Source organism: Phyllobates terribilis, unplaced genomic scaffold (assembly GCF_046119375.1).
Source record: "Phyllobates terribilis strain yellow unplaced genomic scaffold, ASM4611937v1 Scaffold_4__5_contigs__length_816908805, whole genome shotgun sequence".
Lineage (NCBI taxonomy): Eukaryota > Metazoa > Chordata > Amphibia > Anura > Dendrobatidae > Phyllobates > Phyllobates terribilis.
Genome location: NW_027362764.1, coordinates 761622728 through 761639403, shown reverse-complemented (window position 1 = coordinate 761639403; position 16676 = coordinate 761622728).

Sequence of the window (16676 nt, the reverse complement as noted above, 5' to 3'; positions counted from 1 at the left end):
CAGCCGGTCCAGGAGGCAGAAGACTCCACACAAGCAGAACAGGAGAATCAACCCTCTGCTTATAGTGAGCCTGCCGTACCCCTAGTGAGACAAAGAGCCGGTAGACAGCTGCCCAGTTTACCCTTGACAGCTCCTACACCCTGTAGTTCAGGGCCAGACAGTCAGCTCCGTAGGTCCACTCGGGCCACTAGAGGCCAGTTACCCGCACGCTGGAGAATTTAAAGTGTATAAATTGTTTTATTTATGTTTTTCTGTGTCTTGTTGCTTGTGTATAATTTTGTGTTTCTAGTTATTTTTAGGAATCCTTGGTGGATTTACCGGGAATCCTTATACATAGTTGGAGCGTAACCTAGGATGGACTAGAGACTGTTAAGGACTCGGGGTAGGACAGACCCCTACCTGGTTACGTCTCCCTGTGTTGGTGAAATGGACACCTTGCTCTCTTCAGAGACTGCACCCGGTTGCGGACACGCCGTAACCATCTTTATATGTTTTCTTATTGTATTATTAATGTTTTTGCCTTGTTATGTTTTTCTAAATGTGTTTAGTCCCGGAGTACTAAATTTCACTAGGGGGGAATGTGGCACCCCCGGGGTCTGGTTTTCCACAGTAATGTAATGTTATGTCTGAGAGCAGGTGGGAGGTCCTTTGGTCAGGGATCCTGTGCATGCCACACCTCCTGCCCAGTCTTGGGAGGGGAAGAACTTCCCCTGTATAAACCCGGGGCTGAGGCAGGGTGAGTCAGACAAGTGGAGTAGAGACAAGAAGCAGCATAGGAAACAGCAGAGTTACAAGGAGTCAGGGGCTGGCAGCCGCAGAGCTCGCCCTGACTAAGAAGACTTCTTTCCGGACCCGGAGTCCGAGGCTGTGGGGACTAACTCCTACCCAGCAGCAGAATCCGTCAGGCAGGGGATTTCAGGTCCTCTGGCCCAGAAGCCCGAAGGCACGGTCACACGCGTGGGACCAGCACCGCCATCGTGGAGCGGAAGCCATTAGAAGGCCCCGAGTCACCGGCCATACGGGTGAGCACCACACGGTACACTCAGTGACGTGGGCTACTTACATCAGCTTCTAGCAAGGTAGCCAGAAGAGTACAGTCAGTTTGGGAGGCCTACAACTACGCCTGGCCAGGGGTGTCCCATCTGCTCAAGGACTGACCAGGCCCCGTTCGCTAGCAAGTACTCCGGGAGGGTCTATCATTGTCACCAGTAAAGACCCTGAACTACACCGTACCGTCTCTGAGTGGTTCCTGCTACCCCCATCATCCACGTCGGCTGCCCTGAGACCATACCCCTCCCGTTGGGGGTTATACTATCACGCTGCATAATCCTACCATCGGCCTCAGCGGTCTGCCCTGCAGCAGCAGCTCCCTGGCTGCACTCAACGGGTGGCGTAGTCATCAACTATTTACTACTAGTAGACTGCCGTCCAGTTTGACTCCCTGGGCACGGACCGGGTCACCGCCACGAGACTACAACCCTCCACGGATCCGGCTCCGGGTAAGCTCCCGCGTGCGCACCGCAGCGCGACACAGGCCCAGGGGCGCGTCAGAAATAGTCACTCTTTTAATGAGGAAAATCCTTGGTGGTTTAGTGGCTGTTGCTCTTGCTCTCACAAAGACAAGCGGGGCAGTCGGAGAGGAAGAGAGTGGGCACACGGTGCCATGTTCACCCGGTGAGGTCACTGCAATCACACATGCACCATGTCACTGTATAGTAAGAAGAGGATACCCACAATAGAAGAATAGCCGGTATCCACTTAGCAGGTACGACCTATGGATACCCGCTGCAGAGGAATAGCCAGGATCTACTGAGCTGTGTGACCTGAGGATACCCGCAGCAGAAGAATAGCCAGTATCTACTGAGCATATGTGACCTGAGGATTCCCGCTGAAGAAGAATAGCCAGGATCTACTGAGCATGTGTGACAGCATGTGCAACCTGAGGATACCCGTCGTAGAAGAATAGCTGGTATCCACTGAGCAGGTGCGACCTGAGGATACCCGCTGCAGAAGAAAAGCCAGTATCTACTGAGCTGTGTGAGCTGAGGATACCCACTGCAGAAGAATAGCCAGTATGTACTGAGCATGTGCGACCTGAGGATACCCGCTGCAGAATAATAGCCAGTATCTACTGAGCAGGTGCGACCTGAGGATACCCGCTGCAGAAGAATAGCCAGTATCTACTGAGCTGTGTGAGCTGAGGATACCCACTGCAGAAGAATAGCCAGTATGTACTGAGCATGTGCGACCTGAGGATACCCGCTGCAGAATAATAGCCAGTATCTACTGAGCATGTGCGACCTGAGGATACCCGCCGTAGAAGAATAGCTGGTATCCACTGAGCAGGTGCGACCTGAGGATACCCGCTGCAGAAGAATAGCCAGTATCTACTGAGCATGTGCGATCTGTGGATACCCGCTGCAGAAGAATAGCCAGTATCTACTGAGCATGTGCAACCTGAGGATACCCGCTGCAGAAGAATAACCAGTATTTACTGAGCATGTGTGACCTGAAGATACCCGCTGTAGAAGAATAACCGGTATCTATTGAGCATGTGCGACCTGAGAATACCCGCTGCAGAACAATAGCCAGTATCTATTGAGCATGTGCGACCTGAGGATATCAGCTGCAGAAGGATAACCGGTATCTATTGAGCATGTTTGACCTGAAGATTCCCGCTGCAGAACGATAGCCAGTATCTACTGAGCATGTGTGACCTGAGGATACCTGATGCAGAACAATAGCCAGTATCTACTGAGCATGTGTGACCTGAGGATACCTGATGCAGAACAATAGCCAGTATCTACTGAGCATGTGCGACCTGAGGATACCCGCCGTAGAAGAATAGCTGGTATCCACTGAGCAGGTGCGACCTGAGGATACCCGCTGCAGAAGAATAGCCAGTATCTACTGAGCATGTGCGATCTGTGGATACCCGCTGCAGAAGAATAGCCAGTATCTACTGAGCATGTGCAACCTGAGGATACCCGCTGCAGAAGAATAACCAGTATTTACTGAGCATGTGTGACCTGAAGATACCCGCTGTAGAAGAATAACCGGTATCTATTGAGCATGTGCGACCTGAGAATACCCGCTGCAGAACAATAGCCAGTATCTATTGAGCATGTGCGACCTGAGGATATCAGCTCCAGAAGGATAACCGGTATCTATTGAGCATGTTTGACCTGAAGATTCCCGCTGCAGAACGATAGCCAGTATCTACTGAGCATGTGTGACCTGAGGATACCTGATGCAGAACAATAGCCAGTATCTACTGAGCATGTGTGACCTGAGGATACCTGATGCAGAACAATAGCCAGTATCTACTGAGCATGTTCGACCTGAGGATACCCACTGCAGAACAATAGCCAGTATCTACTGAGAATGTGTGACCTGAGGATACCCGCTGCTTAACAATAGCCAGTATCTACTGAGCATGTGTGACCTGAGGATACCCGTTGGAGAAGAATAGCCAGTATGTACTGAGCATGTGCGGCCTGGGGATACCCACTGCAGAAGAATAGCCGGTATCTACTGAGCATGTGTGACCTGAGGATACCCGCTGCAGAAGAATAGCAGTATCTACTGAGCATGTGCGACCTGAGGATACCTGCTGTAGAAGAATAGCTGGTATCCACTAAGCAGGTGCGACCTAAGGATACCCGCCGCAGAAGAATAGCCAGTATCTACTGAGCATGTGCGACAATAAGGATACCCGTTGCAGAAGAATAGTCAGTATCTACTCAGCATGTGTGACCTGAGGATACCTGCTGCAGAAGAATAACCAGTATTTACTGAGTATGTGTGACCTGAAGATACCCGCGGCAGAAGAATAACCAGTATCTATTGAGCATGTACGACCTGAGGATACCCGCTGCAGAACAATAGCCAGTATCTATTGAGCATGTGCGACCTGAGGATACCCGCTGCAGAAGAATAATTAGTATTTACTGAGCATGTGTGACCTGAAGATACCCACTGCAGAAGGATAGCCGGTATCCACTGAGCATGTATGAATTGAGGATACCCGCTGCAGAAGAATAACCAGTATTTACTGAGCATGTGTGACCTGAGAATACCCGCTGCAGAAGAATAGCCAGTATCTACTGAGCATGTGTGACCTAAGGACACTGTTATGATCTGCTACAGAGACTAAGGAAAGACAGGAGATCTGTCCCTACAATAGAACTAAACTAGATCCCTACGATGTAACGGGGAACCTGATCCTGCGATCAGACCCGCTAAAGTCCTCGGCTAGTCTGTACGAAGACCTATAGATGTGAGGGAGGAATCCCTACAAGAACTAGGGACTGGGAAAAGTTGGACACCTCCTAGCAGAAATCGTAGTGTAGCACCCTGAGGACTCGGCTGCTACAGGGGTATTACGCCTCAAGCCAGAGGTGTGGTATTCCACTCCCGGGTAAGGGTGGAGTGTGGGACTGAGCTCAGATAGCTGCATACACTACATACATCCCATTTCCGGGGGACAGACCGACGGTACTCCCACCAGTATATGTGCAGGTACGACAGTGTCTGTCCCTGGCTGGAGTGGGAGGGGGGTGGAACATCCCAGTAGTGTAGGGGCAGATAGGGGGAGCAGTCTGGGTAAGGCTAGGAGCTCATTGGGTGCTGGTCACCTGAGCTCACACATAGAGGGAGTATATAAGGTGGGCACCATCTTAGATCAGGGTCAGTCTTCTGTAGAGGGTCAGTCAGTCCTGAGAGAGGTCCAGGAGCGCCTGCAGAGAGAAGAGAGAGAGGGGAAGAGAAGGACCCAGAGGGGGAGAAGAAGGAACCCCAAGAACCCAGTATACAACCAGAAGGGTGAAGGGTTGGCACGCAAGGGAACCGGATCCCAAATTAGTGGAGGAGAGAAACTACCCTCAACTAAGAACCGGAGGCTGCGACATTACATGTGGAGCAGCCCCTCACCAAGTCCACTAAGAAGGCACACCGAGCATAGGGTCAGGGAAGCCAAAGAAGGTTCACCCAACAGGAGACCCGAGGGAGCCGGACATAAGTGGACCCCTGGTGGGAACGGCCAGTAGAGAGGACAGTCAGAAAGGGAGCTCAGGACCACGCTCCAGAATTGCTTGGGGGTTGGCCGAGTCCAGGACCTGGTGGACGCAGCATGGCTCGGGCGGTCACTCAAGGCCAGAGTGACCAACAGAACAGCAGTAAGTAAAAACCCTGAACTGCACAGCCCGACTCTGAGTCTTCTTACCATCCACACTGCACCACCACTACCACCATCCTCTACACCTGACCCCCTGAGGCTATACCCCTCCCGTTGGGGGTTATACTACCACAGGTGCACATATACCACCAGCCTCAGCGGACCCTGCTGCAGCGGCGGCCTTTTGACCGCAAATCAACGGGTGGCGTAGTCGACACTAAGAACAACTAATAACATCTGTAAAGACTGCCACACACTTAGTTTGACACCCTGGGCACGGACCGGGTCGCCGCCACTCGGAGACTACAACCCCCATCAGATCCGGCTCCGGGTAATCCCCAAACAGCACTGGCCCAGGGGGCGCGTCAACTTTGGCGTAGTCGGCAGGATTTCGTGCCCGCAACCACCGGGTACTGCGTGCCTGAAGAAAAGTTCAAATTTACCTGAAGAAGAAGTCTCCCGCCGGTTCCAGAGGGTCCCCGCCATGGGACGCCATCACGGATCGTTTCCCGCCGGTTGCCCGCCATCTGCAGCTTTTTCCCGCCATCCACGGAGTTTCCCGCCACTGGGAGACGATTCCCGCCATTTCCAGAAAATTTCCCGCCTTGGAAGAGCGGACGCCATTATGGGCGTGCCAGAGGGTGGCAAGAGGTCACCTCCCATCGTGGGCCAGGTAAAGGAATGGCGCCAAAAGCGGAAACCGCCCCCACCAACGGAGACTGTGATGCTAGAGATGTCCATCAGCGTGAGAGAACTGCCCCTGGAACTGACAATCACAAAGTTGCCCCGGGACCACCTTCAATGTGGGCGGAGACAGAACAAGAGAGCGAAGATGGGTGCAGCCTGGAGGAGTCTGGAGAGAGCGCACCCGGAGACAAGAAGTCTGGAGAGGACTCCGGAGAAGTCGTACCCGGAGATGGAAGGAGAGTCAGGCAGCACCGACCCTGTGGTCAGGAGCCTGCTGCAAGCAACAACCCCACTAGGCTTAGTGGAGATCCTGGCACAGCTCCCCCGAGACCGGGAGTGTGCGCAGACCGCGCTGGAGCGCCTCGCATGGAGGATGGCCCAGGTGCAGCGAGAGACGCTGACGGAGTGGAGCCGAGAGATGGCCCTGCAGGCAAGAACCCGCCAGCGAAGCACGCCACCCGAGACGAGGAGACAGACCGCCTCTGAGGATGGTGCAGGAGGAGTGAAGGCCGGAGACGGCGCCGAAGAGGGAGCTGAACAGATGGAGGCAGGTAAAGGGGACGTCACTACCCCGAGCCGAGAAACCGCGTGCCTGCCCCAGCTCCCCGTCGCAGAGCCCGAAATTCCCCCTGCCGTGCCCGTCGCTGCATCGTCACCGCTCCAGACAAGGCCTCAAGCAGAAGCCGCGGCCGTGACCCCTGTGACGTCACGCGCCTCAACCCTGAGCGCGGCAAAGCAGGAAACACCACCGGCCTGGTCGCAAGGTCTAGTACCCCCGGGCACCGCAGTACCAACAGCGCCCTCTACCTCCACTGAGCCACCGGCCTGGTCGCTGGGCCAAGTAACCCCGGGCGCCGCCATCTTCACGGTGCCCTTTACGTTCAGGGTACCCCAGGCCTGGTCGCAAGGCCTGGCGAACCCGGGCGCCGCCACCACCACCGCGCCCTCAACATCCACAGCGCCACACCTGGGTGAAGACCTATTTGCCCAGCATACGTGCCCGGATGGGCAGCCCCCTAGATGGCCACCGGAGTACTACCAACTGGAACTCCAAAAAGCAAGGCCCCTGTGCGAGCCCCTGATTCCGGCTCCGAAGCCCGTCAAGATGACCCCGCTCTCGTTAGAGGAGGCGCAGTTTGAGTGGGACCCCCCAGGAGGACGTCGCCACTGATGTACAGTAGGAGCACTGTATATAGTTACCCGTCGGGGTATGAGAACTGTTATAAGTACTGCTGCTAGTTAAAATATAGTCCCCGTTGGGACCAGTGAACTGTTCCAGTGTGTCCCATCTCCCCACAGGCTGAGGACTGTGAGCAGCCATTCCTTTTCCCCACTGGCCGAGGACTGAGAGCGGCCATATTTCCCCTTGTATATAGTTGCGCTTTTTAAGGCGCCCCCTACTGGTTTTATAGGAAAGCTGTGTTATTCTACAAGAGACTGTCGCACTTTACCCGGTCACAAGTTGCACCGTGGCCGGAGGAACAAGAAAGTTTACAAGAATGTTTATTATGAAAAAGTTGTATGCTGCAGAAATATATATATAATGTTTTATATGTTTATGTTGTTATGGAAAAAAATTGTATGTTTATGGATGTTTTATTCTCTTACAGCCCGAGGACGTGCTGTGATTTACCAGGGGGGAATGTAGCACCCTGAGGACTCGGCTGCTACAGGGGTATTACGCCTCAAGCCAGAGGTGTGGTATTCCACTCCCGGGTAAGGGTGGAGTGTGGGACTGAGCTCAGATAGCTGCATACACTACATACATCCCATTTCCGGGGGACAGACCGACGGTACTCCCACCAGTATATGTGCAGGTACGACAGTGTCTGTCCCTGGCTGGAGTGGGAGGGGGGTGGAACATCCCAGTAGTGTAGGGGCAGATAGGGGGAGCAGTCTGGGTAAGGCTAGGAGCTCATTGGGTGCTGGTCACCTGAGCTCACACATAGAGGGAGTATATAAGGTGGGCACCATCTTAGATCAGGGTCAGTCTTCTGTAGAGGGTCAGTCAGTCCTGAGAGAGGTCCAGGAGCGCCTGCAGAGAGAAGAGAGAGAGGGGAAGAGAAGGACCCAGAGGGGGAGAAGAAGGAACCCCAAGAACCCAGTATACAACCAGAAGGGTGAAGGGTTGGCACGCAAGGGAACCGGATCCCAAATTAGTGGAGGAGAGAAACTACCCTCAACTAAGAACCGGAGGCTGCGACATTACATGTGGAGCAGCCCCTCACCAAGTCCACTAAGAAGGCACACCGAGCATAGGGTCAGGGAAGCCAAAGAAGGTTCACCCAACAGGAGACCCGAGGGAGCCGGACATAAGTGGACCCCTGGTGGGAACGGCCAGTAGAGAGGACAGTCAGAAAGGGAGCTCAGGACCACGCTCCAGAATTGCTTGGGGGTTGGCCGAGTCCAGGACCTGGTGGACGCAGCACGGCTCGGGCGGTCACTCAAGGCCAGAGTGACCAACAGAACAGCAGTAAGTAAAAACCCTGAACTGCACAGCCCGACTCTGAGTCTTCTTACCATCCACACTGCACCACCACTACCACCATCCTCTACACCTGACCCCCTGAGGCTATACCCCTCCCGTTGGGGGTTATACTACCACAGCTGCACATATACCACCAGCCTCAGCGGACCCTGCTGCAGCGGCGGCCTTTTGACCGCAAATCAACGTGTGGCGTAGTCGACACTAAGAACAACTAATAACATCTGTAAAGACTGCCACACACTTAGTTTGACACCCTGGGCACGGACCGGGTCGCCGCCACTCGGAGACTACAACCCCCATCAGATCCGGCTCCGGGTAATCCCCAAACAGCACTGGCCCAGGGGCGCGTCAGTAGCAGACAAAGACAAACACACAACAAAAAGTAAAGAGGCCAGAAGACCTAGCAAAACTAACAGAGAACGGCAACAGAGCACCAAGCTAGCTCAACAGTAGTAAATACAAATGAAGTCCAGCAATGCCAGAAGGGCGGAGCCGGATTAAATAGGCAAAACTGGTCATGTGACCAGCAAACTAAAAAAAAAACTAACAGGAGAGTTGTAACAGTACCCCCTCTTCTAAGAGGATCCTCCGGATCCCCTAGGCCCAGGCTTACCAGGAAACCTCCTGTGAAATGCTCGGACAAGTCTGGAAGCAGAAACATCATCCGCCCTCACTCATGAGTTATCCTCAGGTCCGAAACCCTTCCAAGATACTGCAAACTCCCTCTATACCTTCTAGAATTTAGGATGCGGGAAATTTCATATTCCCCGTCCTCCACCACCGGAGGAACAGTGGCAGAGGCGTCACCATCCGACACATCAGCTTTTTTCAACAGAGAAACATGAAACACCGGATTAATCCTCCAGGACGTAGGAACCTCCAGCCTAACAGCAGATTGGTTAACTATCTGAAGCACCTTAAAGGGCCCTACGAACTTGGGACCCAATTTTTTAGAAGGAATCCTCAATCGCAGATTCTTAGAGGACAACCAAACCATGTCACCAACAGCAAACAAAACCTCTTGCCGTTTCCTATCAAAGTACCTCTTAGATTTTTTGTTAGCCTCCTGAAGATTACCACGCACATCCGTCCAAACTCTCTCCAAATCACCGGAAAAACTCTCCTCCTCAGGCACAGCCGAAACCAATTTGGAGAATGACCCAAAAGACGGATGTCTCCCAGAACAACAAAAAAAAGGCGAACACCCAGCAGAAGAGGATGTATGGTTGTTAAGAGCAAATTCAGCAAGTGGCAGAAACTCAGACCACCCCTCTTGATTGTCTACCACAAAACAACGCAAGAACTGCTCAACATCCTGGTTCTTCCTTTCTGTCTGGCCATTAGACTCAGGATGATATCCGGATGAAAACGACAAATGGACTCCCAACCTGTCACAAAAGGCACGCCAAAAACGAGCCACGAACTGAGGTCCCCTATCAGAAACAATGTCAGTAGGAACACCATGTAGTCTGACAATCTCCTTGACAAAGGCCTTAGCGAGTGTCTTAGCGCAAGGCAGTTTGATAAAGGGAACCAAGTGACACATCTTGCTAAAACGGTCCACGACCACCCAGATGACCGTGAAACCTTCAGAGGGAGGAAGGTCAGTAATAAAGTCCATAGCCAGATGTGTCCAAGGTGCACTAGGAACCTCCAGAGGGCAAAGCAACCCCGCAGCAGGAGCATGCGAAGACTTGGATCTAGCACACACAGTACATTGGCGCACCCACTTAATGACTTCCTTCTGCCATCCAGGCCACCAAAAACTGCGACCCACAAGTCTCTTGGTCTCAGAAATTCCTGGATGACCTGCCAACCGAGACTCATGACACTCAACAAACAAATCTCTCCTAAAGGTCCTAGGCACAAACAACCTCCCATGGGGAGTGTTAGATGGGGCATTCTCCTGTGCTTTAAGAATCTCATCCTCCAAAACGGAGTCCAAAGCAGCAATCACAACACCTTCTTGTAAAATGGTCTCCTTTTCCTCCTCAACACCGACCATGGGAGAAAAGCTGCGAGACAAAGCATCCGCTTTAACATTCTTGGTACCCGGGATGTAAGTAACGGAAAAATTAAACCGCGAGAAAAAAAGTGCCCACCTAGCCTGACGGGCATTCAAGCGCTTGGCAGCATCAAGATAGATCAGATTTTTATGATCAGTGAAAACCTGAATGGGAAAATCAGCACCTTCCAAGAGGTGACGCCAGTGTTCAAATGCGAGTTTAATCGCCAGCAATTCCCGATTACCAATATCGTAATTAAGTTCAGTCTCGGAAAATTTTTTTGAAAAAAAGGCACAGGGATGTACTCCATCCTTGTTTTCCTGAGACAACACCGCACCAACCCCCACCGAAGAAGCATCAACCTCAACCAAAAATGGCTTAGTCACATCAGGCTGCATAAGGATGGGAGCAGAGGTGAACCTCTCCTTTAGAAACACAAAAGCTTCAATGGCCTCAGTAGTCCACTGAACCGCATTAGCACCTTTCCTGGTGAGATCGGTCAGCGGTTTGACAATAATAGAAAATTTTTTTATGAATTTTCTGTAATAATTGGCGAAACCTAAAAACCTCTGTATCGATTTCAAACCAATAGGTCTAGGCCATTCCTGCACAGCCTGAACCTTAACCGGATCCATCTCAAAACCTTCACTGGAGATAATGTAGCCCAAAAAACTAATTCTCTGTACAGCGAACTCACATTTCTCCAGCTTAGCAAAAAGCGAATTGTCCATTAATAACTGTAATACCTCACGTACGCTCCGCCAATGAGACTCCAGATCAGGCGAATAAATCAAAATGTCATCCAAATACACAACCACATTTTTGCCGATTAAAGGTCTAAGGATATCGTTAATAAGATTCTGAAAAAATGCTGGAGCATTGGTGAGACCAAAAGGCATAACCAGATTCTCAAAATGACCCACAGGAGTGTTAAAAGCAGTCTTCCATTCATCACCCTCCTTCATGCGCAACAAATTGTATGCCCCCCGGAGATCAATTTTAGAGAACCACTTGGCCCCCACTAACTGGTTAAATAAATCAGGAATCAATGGCAGTGGGTAAGGATTGCGTACAGTAATTTTATTAATCTCACGAAAGTCCAGACAAGGACGTAAACCGCCATCTTTTTTTTTTACAAAAAAAAATCCAACAGCCACAGGAGACTTGGAAGGCCTAATGTGACCAGCGGCCAAGCTTGTCTGTATGTATTCCTCCAAAGCCTTTCTCTCAGGAATAGTAAGATTAAATAAACGACTTTTAGGAAGAGTCGCTCCAGGGACAAATTCAATGGTACAATCATAGTCTCTATGGGGAGGCAAAACCTGCGACTCCTCCTCAGAAAAAACTCTCCAAAAATCCTGAATAGGTACAGGCAATTCCCCTCTATCCACAGCAGCAATGCGCCCGTTACAACACTTGTCATAACACTTAGGGCTCCAGGACTTAATTTCATTGGTAGACCAATCCAGTACAGGATTGTGCAATTTTAACCAGGGTAACCCCAATATTACTGGAGAAGGCAAATTATCCAATACCACCAAATCCAAATTCTCTTGATGAATACCATTAATAGTGAGGGGAAATTCACAGACCTTATGAGTAACACTCTTCAAGGGAGAGCAATCGACAGAAACCACAGCAATAGGGGATGACAAAGTTTTAGGTTCTAATCTAAGTTTTTCCAAGAATCCCCCATCAATCACATTCAGAGTAGATCCACAATCGACAAATACCCGAAATTCAATTAATTCATCCTGAGCAGCAGTAGTGGCAGATAGGAATACTCCCTTAGAATTTAAACAGGCAATACGGGCATGACTGACCATTTTTTTTTCTTTCTTCCTACGAAGCACACAGCTCTTAATAAAATGACCAGAATTTCCGCAATAGAAACACAAGCCTTCAGAAAGTCGGCGGTCTTTTTCCTGAGAGCGGGGTGTCATCGCCCCAATTTCCATCGGCTCACCATTGTCAGCACTGAACCTCTCAGGACTCGAAGCTGACATAGCAGAGGATTTGCTCTCATTAACCCTTGCACGCAGTCTCCTGTCCACCCGTATAGCTAATTGCATTGCCTCCTGCAAGTTTCCAGGTGTGGGATAAGCAATCAGTAAATCCTTAACCCTTTCACCGAGTCCTGCAAGAAACAAGCTTTTCAAAGCTGAATCGTTCCACCCCACCTGGGCAGACCACCGACGGAAGTGAGAACAATATTTTTCCACATTACCTGATCCCTGCCTCAAACGTCTTAATTCAGACTCAGCAGATGAGACACGATCAGGATCATCGTACAATAAACCCAAAGCAGAAAAAAAACTATCCACTGATCTAAAGCACGGATCACTAGGTTGGAGAGAGAAGGCCCATCCCTGAGGATCTTTGCGCAAAAGTGACATTATGAACCCTATGCGCTGTGATTCATCACCAGAGGATCCGGGTCTCAAACGAAAATATAATAGACAAGCATTTTTAAAAGAAAAAAAATCTTATTGTTCGCCAAAAAATAAATCAGGCAGACGTACCTTTGGTTCCACAAAATGCGCTCCAGAACAGCTACTCACGTGTTGTTGGAGCTTGGCCACCTCCAGAGAGAGTCCCTGCAAGCGTTGAGCCAAATCTTGCACCGAGACCATGATGGAAAACTGGAGGTCTTTCCTTAGAGAAATTTTTTTTTTTTTTTTAAGGCTGGACTTACTGTTATGATCTGCTACAGAGACTAAGGAAAGACAGGAGATCTGTCCCTACAATAGAACTAAACTAGATCCCTACGATGTAACGGGGAACCTGATCCTGCGATCAGACCCGCTAAAGTCCTCGGCTAGTCTGTACGAAGACCTATAGATGTGAGGGAGGGATCCCTACAAGATCTAGGGACTGGGAAAAGTTGGACATCTCCTAGCAGAAATCGTAGCAGACAAAGACAAACACACAACAAAAAGTAAAGAGGCCAGAAGACCTAGCAAAACTAACAGAGAACGGCAACAGAGCACCAAGCTAGCTCAACAGTAGTAAATACAAATGAAGTCCAGCAATGCCAGAAGGGCGGAGCCGGATTAAATAGGCAAAACTGGTCATGTGACCAGCAAACTAAAAAAAAAACTAACAGGAGAGTTGTAACAGATACCCGCTGCAGAAGAATAGCCAGTATACTGAGCATGTGTGACCTGAAGATACCCGCCGTAGAAGAATTGCCGATATCCACTGAGCAGGTGCGACCTAATGATACCAGCTGCAGAAGAATAGCCAGTATCTACTGAGCAAGTGCGTCCATGAGGATACCCGTTGCAGAAGAATAACCGGTATCTATTGAGCATGTGCGACCTGAGGATACCTGCTGCAGAAGAATAACTGGTATCTATTGAGCATGTTCGACCTGAGGATACCCGCTGCTTAACAATAGCCAGTATCTACTGAGCATGTGTGACCTGAGGATACCCGCTGCCGAAGAATAGCCAGTATGTACTGAGCATGTGCGACCTGAGGATACCCACCGTAGAAGAATAGCCAGTATCCACTGAGCAGGTGCGACCTGAGGATACCCGCTGCAGAAGAATAGCCAGTATCTACTGAGCATGTGCGACCTGAGGATACCCGCTGCAGAAGAATAACCGGTATCTATTGAGCATGTGGACCTGAGGATACCCGCTGCAGAAGAATAGCCAGTATGTACTGAGCATGTGCGATCTGAGGATACCCGCCATAGAAGAATAGCCAGTATCCACTGAGCAGGTGCGACCTGAGGATACCCGCTGCAGAAGAATAGCCAGTATCTACTGAGCATGTGCGACCTGAGGATACCCGCTGCAGAAGAATAACCAGTATCTATTGAGCATGTTCAACCTGAGTATACCCGCTGCAGAACAATAGCCAGTATGCACTGAGCATGTGCTACCTGAGGATACCCGCTGCAAAAGAATAACCAGTATTTACTGAGCATGTGTGACCTGAAGATACCCGCTGCAGAAGAATAACCAGTATTTACTGAGCATGTGTGATCTGAGGATACCCGCTGCAGAAGAATAACCAGTATTTACTGAGCATGTGTGACCTGAAGATACCGGCTGCAGAAGAATAACCGGTATCTGTTCAGCATGTTCGACCTGAGGATACCTGCAGCAGAAGAATAGCCAGTATCTACTGAGCATGTGTGACCTGAGGATACCCGCTGCAGAACAATAGCCAGTATCTACTGAGCATATGTGACCTGAGGATACCTGCTGCAGAAGAATAACCAGTATTTACTGAGAATGTGTGACCTGAGGATACCCGCTGCAGAAGAATAACCTATATCTATTGAGCATGTGCGACCTGAGGATACCTGCTGCAGAAGAATAACCAGTATCTACTGAGCATATGTGACCTGAGGATACCTGCTGCAGAAGAATAACCAGTATTTACTGAGAATGTGTGACCTGAAGATACCCGCTGCAGAAGAATAATCGGTATCTATTGAGCATGTTCGACCTGAGGATACCTTCTGCAGAAGAATAGCCAGTATGCACTGAGCATGTGCGACCTGAGGATACCCGCTGCAGAAGAATAACCGGTATCTATTGAGCATGTTCGACCTGAGGATACCTTCTGCAGAAGAATAGCCAGTATGCACTGAGCATGTGTGGCCTGAAGATACCGGCTGCAGAAGAATAACCGGTATCTATTGAGCATGTTCGACCTGAGGATACCTGCTGAAGAATAGCCAGTATGCACTGAGCATGTGTGACCTGAGGATACCCGCTGCAGAACAATAGCCAGTATCTACTGAGCATGTGTGACCTGTCATGAAAAAACTACAGAATGTAGCCATGGGCAGCCAAATTGACAGCAGCCTTAAATGCGGGTTTTCAGGGGGTGATATACCCGAAGCAGAGAGCACTTTTGAAAATTAATTGCATTTGACAACTTTAGCCACTAGGCTATGATTGATAATTCAGGAGTGGAACAATCAAAATAAAGTTTAATAGAAACAAGTCACTCCTGCATTTTTGACCCACTCCTGATTTTGGCTTACAAATACTGATGTAAAATACTGATCAAATACTGAATGTGTGAACGTGACCTTAGGGCTCATTCAGACATCAGTATTTCTCACATGAGTTATATTAGTGTTTTTCATGGATAGAACTCGTACCTATTATCGTCTGGAGCTTTTAAAATATCCGGGTATTTTCTATGGTCTATAATCCACACAAAATCATGGAGACATGTCTGATTTTGATCCGAGTCTTGGATGAAACTTGCCAATGCAAGTTTATGGGTCTGTGAAAAAATTGGACAGCGCCCAGATGACATCCATGTGATCTCAGTGTTTTTCACGGGAACCTCCTTCAGTTTTTTTTTTCCACTGGAAAAAAAAACTGATGAAACTCTGGCTAAACTCTGAAGACTCTGACCAAACTCTGAAGACTCTGACCAAACTCTGAAGACTCTGACCAAACTCTGAAGACTCTGATCAAACTCTGAAGACTCTGATGACACTCGGATCATCAAAAACACTGATGAAATATGGACCGTTTCTTGCGTATGATAAAAATCACTGACGTCTAAATGAGCACTAAAGCCTCATTCACACGTGTGAGAAAATCGGACCGATAATTCTGATCAGAGTGTGGTAGGAGTGTCATCTGATTTTCTTGTATGTGGAGAAATGTAAAAAAAGATATTTCTACACTTTCTCCATTTTGACAGTCAGTGAAAATCGGACCGCACTTGGACGTCATCTGAGTGCGGTCCAATTTTTTCACAGACCCACTGATTTGCATCGCTGATCCAAACCTCGGATTAAAATCGGACAAGTGAATGGCCCCATAGACTATCACAGGTACAAGGGCTATCCGTGAAAATCACTGATAGCACTCGTACGCGAAAATCTGACGTCTCAATGACGCTTAATTATTCATTTATTTTAGTCTAATTCTCCTTCAAAAGTCAGGCGGACAATCACAAGAACGCTTCTGCATCCATCCACTTCTCAGTCACTCTCTCCCCGGGAGACACTTCTGCCGGCCGCGCTTTTGTCACACGTGTCTTCAGCAGCTTTGCTAACCCACTCGTATAAGAAATCTCACAATCTCGGTGACAAACTCCTCACCCTCCATGTACACACAGGACTCTCAGGGGATGCAGCACAGCAGACGTTCACCTGGAAATAAACTGTTTCTGTTACTAGCCCATCTACCTGCTTACCCTCTCGGTGGTCTTTTCCTCTTCTCATTATGGGCAGGGATGGCTTCCTCCACCAAAGCCTCATAATCAGGGCTCAGTACAAGTGCTGTCCATGAAAAAAAAAACAGACCGCACTCCAACCAAAGTTATTCAGTGG